Source organism: Chinchilla lanigera, unplaced genomic scaffold (assembly GCF_000276665.1).
Source record: "Chinchilla lanigera isolate Chin_1 unplaced genomic scaffold, ChiLan1.0 scaffold00018, whole genome shotgun sequence".
Lineage (NCBI taxonomy): Eukaryota > Metazoa > Chordata > Mammalia > Rodentia > Chinchillidae > Chinchilla > Chinchilla lanigera.
This window is the reverse complement of record NW_004955419.1, coordinates 23,540,774-23,556,229: the sequence shown is the minus strand read 5'-3', so window position 1 is coordinate 23,556,229 and position 15,456 is coordinate 23,540,774.

Sequence of the window (15,456 nt, the reverse complement as noted above, 5' to 3'; positions counted from 1 at the left end):
TTGCTCTGGAGTCTGGAATCCAAAATTTGCATGTATGTATATACTGGAGGTATGCAGGTAAATGCATACACATGGACTTATATGCACAAAGGAAAATCATACATAGAGTAATAGATGTTTACGTGTAAATAGTGATGAATTTAAATGTTATGTGTCTACATTTTCTAACTTTTAGAAAGTGAAAAATATAAATAACAAGAAAATATATTTGAGAATGAATTATCCGCACTATTGCACTATGGGTTGTTATAAATAATTGAATGTTCCTGCTTTTATGTGTATGTTACATATTATTTCTATGCCTAATAACAATATTGATAATTCTTTTTAACAAATTGGGGCACCTCACTCAGGTCCCCTTCTGTTTCTCTCAGACAGAAGCTTTCTTTCGCCCAATAAATTTATTCTACTCTTAAAAAATTGATCGCATGTACATAACACTTTACAAAATAACTGATTATAAAGTTTTTTAAGAGTGCATAAAGTGGGAAGCTGTCTGGAACAAAATTATATGTTTCAAAGACATTTTGAGGACACCAGATAATTATACATATGTCTGGTAAAGTTACATTATTTAACCACTACTAATTTAGACACTGACATATTTTAAATCCCATAACTACTCATCATTTATCAGAGTTCTTGTATTTTTTATTTTGTTTTTGTTTGCAATCAAGTATACTGAGGCTTTGGACAAAAGCTAGTATTTATTTTGGAAATCTAGTTCATTACTACTTGACAAATGAGTCTACTCTTTCTTTCTTTTTTTGGCAGCGGGGGTACCGGAAATCAAACTCAGGACTTTGCACTTGCCAAGCAGGAGTTTATGCCACTGAGCTATATCCCCGGCCCAAGTCTATTCTTTTTATTACATCATAATAATATGCTGTTCATATTATATACTATGGAGCTAATCAAAGTAATTATGAAATAAAAGCTCTCAGATTATTGATCTATATTAGAAATTCATGAAAGAAGAGTTTTCATATTTCCCTTATTGCCCGATCTGTGAATGTGAATATTATAAAAATATTTCTGACTACATGAAGCATTATATCTTAGACACTTCTCCAAAGGTTCTTTGTTCTAATTGGTCTCAAGTAGATTAAGTGGTTTAATAATATTGAATGAGTCTGAAGGGATTCGCTCTGAACAATATATAGTACATAAATAACAAATATTTTAACTGTGTGTCACACAATTATATAGCGATTACCATGTAGTACAAGGTTTAATGCAAGACATTGATTTTATGTGGAGCTTCATATTTAAAAATTTAATGAACAACAGAAAAAATCAATTTCACTTTTTCATCTATTCTTTATTTCATTTCCCTGGGAGAAGAGTAGCTTTGGGCAAATCTGGAGTCAATACTATATCTCTTTTTCATCAGGATAGTTTTCTTATCAAATACAGGAAAATATATTTAATATAGAACTCCTCACGAAATAGGTTTATAGCTTTTTATTTTACAGAATACTTAGTAAAAATTCTAGTAAAGTCAGCATTCACAAACTTTTGATTTCCATTTTGGCATGAATTTTTAAACACAGAGCTTGACTAACATGAATTTGCAAAAACAGTATGATCATCTTACATGCCTTTGAGAAGGGTAACTATATTTAAAATATCTGTGGAAGACAACATGCTCTTTCAGGTTGGTTATGCTCAGGATCATCAGATTAATCACTGCAGGGTTAGCACCATGTATAGTGCATAAATGAAATCAGTGGGGTATGAACTGGAGAGTCTCCAAAGCACTAATGTATGCACCGTGCAACATATATTAGGACATTATTTCCTCTGACTGAATATTTTTTCTTCAACTTTTAAAATGCAGTTTAATAACCTTTCACATTTAAAGTAAAAATGTCAAGACTTGAGAAGTAGGCAGAAGAAAATTCTGTTATTTGTCTTTGGCCAGATGAATTAGCCTTACTGAAGCTCATTTTGGGGTGCTAACTAGGTTACGGCTCATCTTCATTTTTCATTCACTGATTATGTTGTGACCTATTCAAAGACATCATGTAAATGTTATTTACTGCTTTGCTATAGATCACTCACAGGCTTAAGAGCTACATCAGGGGTTGTAAAACACGTCTGTGTCAGTGCCATCTGCTAATGGCATCATTTAACTCAAGCTTAACATTTGCACACCCCATCAATTGAGGGGAATGATTAGATAAATTCATTCAGATGCAAAGAGATTACAAGTTCCTGGGCCAACAGGTCTCATTAATGAGTAACCCTCCACTATTCCCCACAGATCGTATGAATGAAACGTGAAGGCCGAGACAGAAGTTCACCCTGAAGGGCATTGTTAAGTCATCTAAGACGTTTCAATATCATGTAACGAGGACTATGGCTTGTTGAGAGCTATGTTAATATAGGTAAGTGTAAAAGGGCAGAAATGAAGGTCGGGCAGTGCAACGTAACACATGAGAAAGGCCTCGTGCTGCTGGGTCCAAGACTGAAACTACCAGTACTAGTAATTCTTCTATAGAGAAGCCTCTTAGCGACAGCTTTTCTTTTTTTGACAGCTTTTCTCTTTTTTTTTTTTTTTTTTTTTTGTTTTTTTCCGGTACCGGGAACCGAACTCACGACCTTGCGCTTGCCAGGCAGGCGCTTTGCCGCTGAGCTAAATCCCCAGCCCTAAGGGTTATTGCTTTTTTGTTGTTGTTGTTGTTGTTGTTGTTGTTCTGTTTTTTGTTTTTTTTTTTCCGGTACCAGGAATCGAACTCACGACCTTGTGCTTGTCAGGCAGGCACTGTGCCGCTGAGCTAAATCCCCAGCCCCTAGCTTTTCTCATAGTACTTTAGATAAGTAAGTATGTAAGTGTCTTTGCATTTTCCTGTCCAAACCACCCAGAATGCTTAACTGAGTAGAAAGTTGGGCTAGGGTGCCCTCTAATGTTCTTTCTACTTGTTAGTAAATTGTCATCCAGCTTTTAACTCAAAATCTTGAAAAATCAGGATTCTGCATTGGAAAGACTTCCAATAAAGTCATAAATGACATTTGCTTAACTGCTATTTCCTGCCTAGCACTCCAGGATCATTCCACCATAGATCAGTGTATGTAGGATGATACAGCACCTATGAAAAAATTTGAAGTCTCATATTTAGGGGTGACATTAGTCATATATCAAATAGAAAATACAACAAATTCTTGAGGTATCAACCAAAGAGTAAAAAGAAAAGTTGTATGGGGTAATCATAGGGCTAAAATTTTCTAGGCTTTTTATTTTTCTATCTAATTGGTCTTAGGATGGATAGAATGGGAGGTGCCTCCATCTTGCAGAGGTTTAAGCTTTCATAATTTAACTTGTACACATTCGAAGCGCTTTTTTAGAAGAAAAAAAGCTAAGGCTCTAAATGCAAAGAGATAGTGTTTGAGTTTGATAGCGCTGAGTTTGGTGCATTTATGTGAACTGTAGTACAGGAAGCCCACACTGTAGATATTGATAAATTGCAAGTTTCATTGCTATTTGGATTTCTTTGATGTGGACTTTTTCCCACCTTCTTTTCTTCCACAGTACAGATTGAATAAATGTGTATGCACTGACACAAATGTTTTTTATCCAACTTCCAACAAATAGCAGTTTATTACTATAAGCAAATTACTGTATGACATGTCTTTTAATACCAGATATTTAAATGGAAATACAATTTATAAAAAATTTCTCTCTTTGAACTACTCACTTTCTTCATTAACCCATGGATACACTGACAGAATTTCAATTTCAGTGACCTTCTGAGACTTTGGTCTATGTTCTCCTAATTTAAGTTCCAGATCTTTGAGAAAGAAAGGCCATAAGGCAAGAAGTACTTCATTCTAGAATCAATCCTTTGTAGCTACCTGAGCCATTTTTTTAATCTGGAAGTTTCACAACTTTAATTTCAACACCTGTATCAGAGTCACTAATGTAAATATTTTAAAAATTGTTTACATTTTCCCTTTCAACCAAAAATGTTATACCTCAGAATATCATACTTTCTTCTTCATTGAATATCATTATATTAGTACCATTGACATAAAGGACTATTATTATTTCTTGTTCTCATCCATAAATAAAAATCTAGATGCATCAAAAAATTGCAGTCACCACTGGAAGCTGACCACAAGGCTATTGTACACAATTCTTAATTAAAAAATCGTGATATTCTACTCATATTAGTTATGAATTCATAGTCAATCTATGAATAACATAAAGGGCTGGAAATTATTTTTAATGCTTATTCTTATTCTAGGATTATTTGCTTCTTTCTGTTTCATAGATCTTTAAAAGGACTCATCTTAATTTTTCTTAAAATTGGGTAAAAAGTTTACAAAACTGCACCTTTGACATTCTTTTTTTATATATATATAACGTTTATACTTGTCAATATTTATTTCAAAATTATGACAATTATTTATACTTTTGATTCACAAATACCTGTCAATATTTTTTATAAATCATTATACCAATCATTAAAAACTAAACTGTTATCAATTAAAATGGGAGATAAAACATATATATAAGAAAACAGGGGAGAAAAATCTGATAGCCAAAGTTTTATTTATATCTCTAGGACAAGAGAGGAAAATTATTCCTTTTGAGTGAAAATGTTTATTTAAGTCAATTTCCAACTAAAATATATTTATATAAACTGCAATTTGCATATTGTTTTCGTTTGGTTTGGTGTTTTTGTTTTTTGCAGTACTGAGGATTAAACCCAAGGCTTCCTCATTGAACTATATCCTCACAGCTTTTTTAAGTTTTGAGACATATTCTGTTGTTTTCCTAGATATTTCATTTTTGATTAGAAGTCACTAGTAGTTATTACCCTTACTTTCTTCTACTTGAAGGAATTTATTTTTCAGTCAGTAAATTCCCCAGGCTAACCTTGCACTTGTGAACCACTGGCCTCAGAGCGCCAAAGTCCTCGGTTTACAGGTATGTGCCACCAGACCCAACTTCAAATTATTACCATGTATAAGTACTTACAAACATAAGTATGGAATACTTAAAGCTTGCATGACAAATGTGAAACATAATAGAATGAATGGAGGAAAAAAACGTGAATAAAGAGCCAATTTAACTCTGGAAGTATTTGAAAGAGCTCTAATATAATCTTTTTCCTGACTTATGTTATAGTTCATTAATCTTTTATTTATTCTTTTATTCATATAACAATTTAAAATGAGCAACTAGATTATAATTTATCATTTATTATTTCAAGTTGATATAGAGTTTAGAGAGGTTAGGATGCAATATAAGACAAGATTATTTAAAAACTATGAAACTGTCACTCAAGGGCAGTCAGTAACACAAGCTCTACAGTTGGTATTTCAACAGAGATACTCTCACATAGGGGATTTGTTACAAATACAGTATGTTAGAGGAAATGAAAAGCAAAACAAAATAGCAGTGAATATTTTCACCAGATAAACTAAAATATGGTTGTTCTGCCACATGATCTCTGAATAACAAGTTTAGTTTAAGCTTTCTAGTACATGCACTATTTGGAAAATATTACCCTATTGAGTTTTACTTTTCACGCTTATATGGAAAATTGCTGTGTCTTGCAACTGCCTGGGTATAGCTACTTATTGTTAACAGTAACACCATTTTAACTTATAAAAATATAATCACTGGAGAGAATGAATATTGGACAGAAATCCTGAAAAGAAAGGATAACTGTCCTTTTCAACGGGGATTTTCTGTATTGAAGAGCTCTACAATCAAGGCTTAAACTCTCCACCAAGCATTAAAAGTAACAACATTAAATTGAAACAGTGGCATTAGACAAAGGCATCAACATCCAAGTTCACAAGATCAGAACTCTAACTTAGAATTTATTATCGTTTTCTTTATTTAAAACATCATTTACTCTGACTTAGGAGAAATTTTGTATGTATGTATATACAGGATAGATAACATGGTTGTTCTTCTGTCTTCTATTTCTATGCAGAAAGAAACTGTCAATGAGTCTTTGGTTGACCAGTATTGCATGTCTATATCTGTTTTCATGAGAAGCCACTTTGAAGATATCAATATGTAATACAACCACCATTGTTAATTCCCTACCACTTTGTTTGTAACTCTGTATTGTCTGTATTGTGCTTGTATATGTTGTAAAATGTTGTATGTCTGTTAATGTTTCTCTCCTTTTATCCCTTAAAATAATATATATATATATATATATATATATATATATATAGAATCATGCATAGGAAACTTTTGACATTCTAATCACCACCTCTTCATGGATTCTTACATCACTATCATCCTTAATTCACACTTATTGTCTTTGTCATCAATTTTATTTCCTGGATATTTAGAACTCTGATGCACTTCATAACTGTCTTATGTTCACTGATTCTTATTTCCATCAGAAAAAATTCATTCTCTTGTAACCTTGAGCATTGCTTTCATTTTATATTCATTCAATATTTATTGTATCTATTGTAATCTGAATCATGTTTAGCTTCTTGCAGCAAATTCAATGTGTTTGGTAAATTAGATCCTTAGGGGAATGTACAATCATTTGGAAAATAAAACTGGCTGACATGACCTTCTTGCATCTCCAGGCCACCGAGTTTTAGCTTTATCAGAGGCAATGCCAATCTTCATTTTACTTCTTACAATGAAATCCGTAGACAGTACAGCTTACTTTCCTGATAAAGGGTAAATGCAGTTACTTAAATTCAGAAGAGAAATGGGAGGAAATAAATTTCCTATGAAATAATTTGTAATTTGATGCATGCATGCCTACGATGACTGTTTTAGGAAACACAGCAGAGAATTTAAATGTCTATATATATACAAGCTGGTGGCAATGCCACAATGTCAGTTACAAATGCAGGCTGATATTGTAATATTGTACTAAATTAGTAACACTAATGCATGAAGAAATAGTTCATAAATACACAAATACATTTGTGGAATTAACATTTCCATTGGCAAAACCTTTTGCTACAATAGGGAACAACTCTCAAAAAACAAAAACAAAAGCAAAACGCTTCCTGACGCCCTTAAAAATCCCCTGAACAGTACCATCCTATAAAATACAGTACAGTTGCTATTTGGTTGCTTTGTTTAGAAAGTTCAGTATATGAAAATTATTATATTGTTAATAAGATGGCTGTTAGAGTCTAGGAGACAAGTTAAAACAGAAATTTCACTGATCATCAATCCCCCAGACTCTAAAATCAAAAGTATACTCAATCCTGTTGAAATTCTAATGATTTGGGGAGTTGTTCTAAAATAGAAACTATTTTAAAACTTTCAAATTGGGTGATATGTAAACAAATTTCATGGTTTCTTTTTTGACTGCAGAAAATATGTAAAAAGAAATTACAAGTCACTAATGTAAATATTTGCCACACCACGTAAAAATTCAATAAATATAATAATTTCAATAATCATTAAATGACTTAATGAGCACTTTTTGAGTGTCTATTGTAGGCTGTTGGAAAGTAGTCTCAGAAAGCTAAGTTGTTACATTTTGGGCCAATCATGAATCACACAGAATCAAAAATTAGTGATTTTCCAAGAAGACAACACACACTGGCTTGTTTTTGTAGCAATAACAAAATCCATTAAGTATTATATGGCATAGGTCAACCTGTAATTATTTGCATTCAGTACAAGTCAGTTCCATTATTCTAAGTACCTATTTGTCAACATTAAATAAAATGTATTCAAATGACAAAATTTTCACTTACAAGGAAATACTACATGCACACAGTATTTCAAAGCCGCAGTGTTTATGGTAAATGCTTTCGTAATGGAATGCAAACTGAGGAGCTTCTTTTGAATTCTACCCAGTCTCCTAATAGATTTAATGCTTTTATGTCCAAAGGGAGCTCTTGAAATCTAATTTACATAAAACAAACTACTTATAAATTTTGACTTTTTGGGCAACGTTCATTTTGCCAAGTTGTATCAGTCCTTTGTATTATAAATGTCGCTCTTGATGTACATCTGACGAAAATGTTTAGTATTATCCATAATGAAATTGTGAATATTTTTGTGAACTGGCCGTCAATAGTTTTGCTGAAGTTTACAGTCAAACTTCTGAACAAAGCACAGCTGTACCAATGAGTAATAAATATTTAATTATAGATGTAGAATTAATAAAATTATTACTGGAGATTAAAATTAAAAATGTCTTTTACCATATATACTAGTACAGTCTCAGATTCTACTAGACCCCACCTTGAAAGTCAGTGTCACTACTGTGATCATTCCTGTTAGGCTCACCATGAAAGTTAATCTTCACTACTTTATAACTTCTCACCAAACCCTGGGTATCTAGAGGTAATTTTGATCCACAGGATCTATAGAGATTCACCCTTCACTTAATTTACGATGTTCATCCCACTGTGGTACTCTGGTGACTTTTATCCAAAAGGATTTAGTTCCACAGATAGCTTAGAAATATTTGCTCCTCAGCTAAAAGGCTCCAAAACATTCTTGTGGGAACAAGAGATACAGCAAGTCATTCTAGACATAGACTTTCCTTTGCAGAGTGTATTCACTGAATTTGCAAAGGACAGACCCTGAAAAAGCAAATCAGTTATTTGAAACTAGGGCTCCAATCTTTTGATCCCACCAGCACTTCAGAGCAATTTAAGCCAGCTTCTTTTATTTAAAAAATATTTATTTTTAAAATTAACTTTATTGGTACACTTTTGACATACATAATAATCACGTTTATCATAGGAAATCTGTGCCTGTATATATGTTAATTTTTTTTTTTTTTGGTACCAGGAATTGAACTCAGGACCTTGTGCATGCCAGGCAGGTGCTTATGCCACTGAGCTATATCCCGAGCTATATATTAATTTTTATCCATTCCTTTCCCTTCCCTTCAATCCTTACTCCCTTCCTCATTTACAAAACTTTGTTTCTACTGTTTTCCTTTCATTCTTCTTTTAGCCCTGCTCCCTTCTTTTCCTTCCCCCTCTTCTCCCTGTTCCCCTTCCCACTTGGACATTTCCTTCCTACTTCCCATCATCTGCCGTTCATTCTGATCCTTCTTTACCTTGTGGGTTTCTCATTACACTGGCATAAATAACGATAGATTTGAGACAGTCTTAGGTAAATGGGCCAACCTTGAAAACATAATTTTAGGTGAAATAAATTGGACACACATGTTTAAGCAAGCTTCTTACACGTTATTGTTAAATTTTTATTAGTACATATTTTAGTGCATGTTAAACGTTTTCATAGTGGGGAATTAGTATATATATACATTCTGATCCTCATTTTGATCCTCAAGAAACTTCTTTGCATTTTGTTCTTTATGGTCCAGGCAGTCTAAACTGCTTTACAAATACCAAAACACTTTAAAGGTTTCAAAAATTACTCAGAAATGGTCTATAAATTCAAGTCTTCTATTTAAAATCAAAAACCATTCAGTAAATTCACTACTTAGCCAGTATCCCTGTAATGAGTGACATGTGTATTTATAATACATATGTATTTTCCTTTAAACTTGGAATTAGAAGTACAGGCATTCTAAAATAAATAAATTCTCTAGACTTTCCTAAAGCACTGAGTTAACTATGTTGTTGAAATGTGAAAGTTAAATGGATACATATTATTTTCAGAGATAGTATAGAAACATTGATAGCTGTATTTCTGTTACACAGGGATTTCTACTGTGGAATAAAAGATATATAGAGAGTGCATTTATTTCTAGCTCAAGCAATTACATGAGTTTTGAGGAGGGTGGAATATTGGTTTCAGGAGTGACACACAAGTACCACTTAATCAAAGAATGCTTTCAGTAAAATAAAGAACAGGTCACAACAACTGAAATAAAAGCAGGTGCAAAAGAATGGCTGTAGTTATAACATTTATTAGAAAAGATAATCTAACAAATCAAACTGCAGTTATAGTGGAAACTGAGCTGTACTATGAAATTGAAATTTTGAAAGCAATGGAGGTCAGGAAATTACCATATTTTTAAGAATATTTCAAACATTAACTAGAAAATGTAATTGAAATATTCTTGTTAAAATCCTACTGAGTAATTCCAACTTAGCAATATCATTCAAGAGAAGTCACTTACTTTTTTGTAGACAATGATAAAATATGAGCAGTAGTGATGTGGAAGATGGATAATAGAAGGGTAAGCTAGAGACAATTTTGAGGATATAGACTACAGCGAATGGATTGACAATAAAATTTAAAAATGAGACAAGAAACCATCATATAACTGAAAAATTAGTAAAAGCAATGAGTAAATGACCAGCTATAAATAGAACAACACTGGAAATTCCTCAAAAGTCAGCATGGCTTCAGCAGTGTCTTCAGATGTTATACGTGTAAGTAAAATTTGCCTTGGGTGTTTTTTTTTTGAGTCATCCTAAGATAGAAGGTATAATTTAGTAATCACTTAAAAGTTAAAACCTAACTTTTGGTTAGCCCATTGTCAAAATTTTTGAGAGACCAATTGTTGGTCATATAAGGGAATAATAATATGACATTAAGCTGCTCTTGGAGTAAGGGAATGGCATTGTCAAGGTTGTTTTGTATACTTTATGTGCCAGTTAATAAAGGTGTAAGATGGAATTGAATGACTGTAGCAAACCCAAACTGGGTCAATAAAAGCATAAAGTTTACTTTGCATTCATTTCTAAATATTGATGGCAATAATTTATTAGTTCCTAACTGCTAAATTGTGGATTAGATATATAATCTAGCCAGAAAATTGTTAAACACAAGAAAGAATTAAGCAAGGATTATTACCTATCAGAGTAGATAGAACATAAGGTACCTACACACGAAATAGCATGGCTAGTTTGCTGACACATTTCAGGGCAGGTACAAATACTATGTGCTTAAACTGAAGAACATTCCAAGGATCTGTTAAATCTGGGAGTCCATAATCCCATCCTGTCAACATAAATATATGTCTTTTATTGCACCATTGAAGTATTGAATTTTCATTCTGCATAATGGCTTGCATCTAAGGCTGCTAAGTGCAGTTGAAAGTTCCCATTTGTTTCAATACTGCATCATGGGCCAGACCTAATCAGACTCTTAATCTAATGATAAGTGAGAAACCTTTACTCAGTGGACTATAATTGGACTGAGATTGGTTTTGGTTACTGTTCATCCCACAAGGCCCTGGGAAGTCCTTCATAAACTCAATTGATGATGCTGGTGGGGCAACCAATTTAAGAACTGTATTGATCTTTGCTCTAATGTGCTCCAAAAGAGGGAAACTTACTTTTGTTCAATAATGGAAAAGAGAGCAAACCCTAATCACCCATCATTTCCTGGTGAACAAGACGACTCAGTTATTCTCACTGAAAAAGGAATAAAGAAACAGAACAGACAGTAAAGGGACACAGAAAGAATTAAAGATGTCATACTGATTTTCCAACTAAGTATTCTATTGCTGTTCTCACAATTTCAGGCAGATTAGACATAAACAGTCAATACATTTAAATAAATTAATTGACTCTTCTTAATAAGCCATAGAAAAAGAGCAAACTGAGTTATGGAAAATATTTTGCTAGGTGATTTGTAAGTTTCTATTATCTTAACTGAAATTCATAGAAAAAGCCTAAAAATGAGCAGATTCTCTTCTAAATATATTTATGCTGCTCTTGTACAAATGATAGGTATATCATTATATAATATAAATTATATGTAATTACTGTTCTATTATCCCTTTAAATCTGTTTAACTCCTTTCTGACCTTCTGCCATGGAAGAACTAGAGACGGGGTCGGGGGACAGACCTGTAAGATGGGGACTGAGGGAAGGGAATGGTACAGTTCACAGACCGTGGAGCCAGGAAATTAATGATCCAGATTCCAGTAAGAGTCCGAAGGCCTGGAAAAGAGGAGCATCAAAGAGAAGAGCAAATTGATAACATAACAGAAACAAACAGAGAAAGAATGAGTATGTCCTTCCTCCCATTACGTTTTCATTACACTGAAAGGTTCATTGAATCGGACAATGTCCACTCACACTGGAGAACGTAACTCAGTTCACTTAATCTATTGTTCACTTCTCAGATCACTTACCTATTCTTCCAGAATCATTCTCAGAGAGTCACCTACACAATATTTAACCAAGTGTCTTGGTATCCCGTGAACCAGTAAAACTGATACACTTTGGAAGAAAATTAATTAATTAGTTACGAATTAATTTGGGCTGAGTACTGGGTGGTAGATCAAAAATTATGAGAACTTAACACATGATAGATCAGTCAGCTTTTTACTGCGGAGACAAAATACCTAACATCCCTAGCTTGAAGGAGGAGGGGTTGAATTTGGCTAGTGATTTCTAAGGTCTCCCTCCATGGCTGTTGGCTCCCCGGAAGGAACTTTAAGGATGAGGGCACAGTAGAGGAACGATGCTCAGTTCATGGTAGCCTGGGAGCAGAGCACAGGGAAGACTAAGAATGAGAGAAATACCTTCAAATGCAGCCCCAAGCTTGAGCCCACCCAGGAATAGCACACTCAGCCGTGAATCTCAGCGGGTTGCTCTATTGGTGAGTATAGTGTGCCCAGCTCCAATCACTTTCCCAGGAGCCTGCTACTCAAGTCAAATTGACAACTAACTGTCACACATGGCATATGATGTCAGTTGTGGTGTATTTCATTTAATGTTCCTCTTGACATGTAACTTAGACATTATCTTGTTTCATATTCATATTTTTCATATAATAACATATATAAGAAATATGGCCTAATGACACACCTAATAAGTGATAGGCTTGTAATTTAAGCTCATGCCTGGAAAAGTTCATCCATCCCTTGTACTCTATTAGTTCTTGGAGTAAAAGGAGACCTGTCCAAACATTTCTAAAAACAATTAGTATTCCCAAGAGTGTTGTGTGCATGCACATCCTACAGAATCGACTGCTCAGATTCTCAAGAATAATGGTATGCCAGGACAGCTTGTTCAATAGAATCAAAACATACTCAGTACTGAGATCTTATATTTCATCAAAATAACATGTCTTTACGATGTTCATATATTTTATAAAAATAATAACAACAAACGTGAAGAAATCTCAGTAATAAATTATACTTCTAAATGACAACTGTTCGGTTAAAGCTCCATGACTGGATGAGATCAGTAAGTAATGGCCAATGATTCTAGGGACTTGAATGCAAACTTTGGCACATCTTCCTCTAAGGTTTCCTCTTCGCCTAAGCATTCCATCTCAACACCCTCCTGATTTGGTAAACTCCTCAACCCCTCCTCTGACATATCACAGTAATAATTCAGGCACTTTCTAAATGAATTCCACCTTCCCAACTTTCAATGTCGTATAGATTGGAAAGTTCTCTTCTTTTCCCAGTTGAAGCACATTGTCTTGGTTACTTTTCTCTCGTTGCTGAGACAAAATACCCGACACCCACAATTAAAGAAGGAAAGGTTTATTTAGCTTACTGTTTGTGAAGGTTTCAGTCTGTGCTCAGCTGGCTCCAAGGCAGAGTGGCACATGGCACAGGGCAAAGGTTCATGGCAGCTGAAGACAGCAAAAGCAGCAAGAACAAAAGGGAAGAGTAGTGGCAAGCAGCCTTTTTCTCTCCCTTACGTATGCAAACTATCCACCGCATGGCTGATGTTGCACTCACATACATAATCCCAGCATCGGATCATGGATCATTTGTAAACTCTCAAAGTACACCCCATGAACATATGAGGCTTTGGGAGGACATCCAGACACAAAACATAACACAGATTATATTTCTGATTGTTTTTGCTTCTCTCCTCCTTTCAAATAGTTTATTATAATATTTTGTGCAAAGTCTGTACTTTATCTTTCAGAAATTTAGTCTAAGGTAATATAGTCTGATATAAGTAAGAACTTCTTACATATAGCATTTTATGTCAGTTGTTACTTTCATTATTATAAATACAACCCTTTATAACCCAAAGAAGCATTTTTTATTACCAAACATTATAGTTTACATTGAGGCTCACTCATAAATTGTGCATTTTATGGGCTCCAATCAGGGTATAGTGGCACATATCCACTGTACAGGTTTGTGCAGAGGAGCTCCACTGCTATAAGCTTCTGTGCTTTTCCCTGAATCTCTCCCTCCTCATGAGCCCTGTCAATTACAGACTTATTTTTTACTATCTCCACAGTTTTGACTTTCCCAGATTGTAACATAGTTGGAAACATACTATATGCGAACTTTTCAGATTAGTTTCTCTCACTTGATAATAAACTCTTAAGTCTCCTCCACCTTTTTAAATGGCTTCAATGCTAATTTCTTCTTAACGAGGAAAAAGCAGAATGCCTCATTGCCTGGGTGTGCCATAGTTTATAATTCACTGATTTACTGAAGGAAATCTTGGCTACCTCCGTGCTTTGATAATTATGGGTAAAGCTCATTTAAAAACCTTGTGCAGATTTTTGTTCAGCTATACATTTTCAATACCTTTGGGGGAATTTCAAAGAGGACATTGCTAGATTTTATGTTAAGAATATGTTTAGTTTTGTAAGAAACTGCCAAACTGACTTCTAAGGTGATGAAACCATTTGTCATTTCCATCTCCAGTGGAGGAAAGTTTTTGCTATTCAATATCTTTGTGAACATTTGGTGTTGACAGTGTCCTAGATTTTGCCCATTATAATAGGTGGACAGTGTTATCTTATTACTTTATTTTTTATTTTAAAGAGAAAAGAACAAAAACAAGATAGGAAACAAAGATAATGCAAAAACAATAAATATGATGCAGAATTTCAAAACAAGATGATAGAAAATTCACAATAGATGCTGTATTACATGTTGTTATCTTTAAAGTGATTACTCAGATAACCAGACAACTAAATATTAACTGTTTCTTTCAATAAACCAGTAGAAATTAGCCACCATTGTGGGAAAGACCCCAGATTTCGGGAAACCCCGGGACCCCCAGTTAGCTGCCTGGGAGCCCAAGACCCCGTGCTCCGCCCCCTGCCATTGTTTTATCAGTTTAATTTGCATTTCTCAGTTGTACATTTTTCACTTTTCATATTGAGACATCAGACCCAAGGTAAAGTGTCTGGTGAGTTGGACTTGTGGGGGTTGAAGGAATTAATAATATAAACTACTTTTTAAGCTTCCTATCTTAGCTTTCATTTTTTTCGAGAAAATGCTCAATTTTTTTTCCCCTTTTCATGGTTGTGTAGTATGGCTCAACTTTCTCTGATATAGATCCTATGTTCATTTTAAAAAATTTGCATGATTGTAATTGAAATTATTAAGAATACTATGATACTGAAGGTCATAACCTTTTTTTTATTTTAAAGATAAAAGAATGAAAACATTAAGGAAAATACATACATTTAGAAAATAACACAAAACCAATGCAACCAATATAGAATTTCAGGCCAGATGATAGGAAATTAACAGTGGTTGTTGTATTACATATTGATTTCTTCAAATTGGATACTCAGATAAACAAATATAGACATATAAGATTTATCAAACACTTAAACGTAAA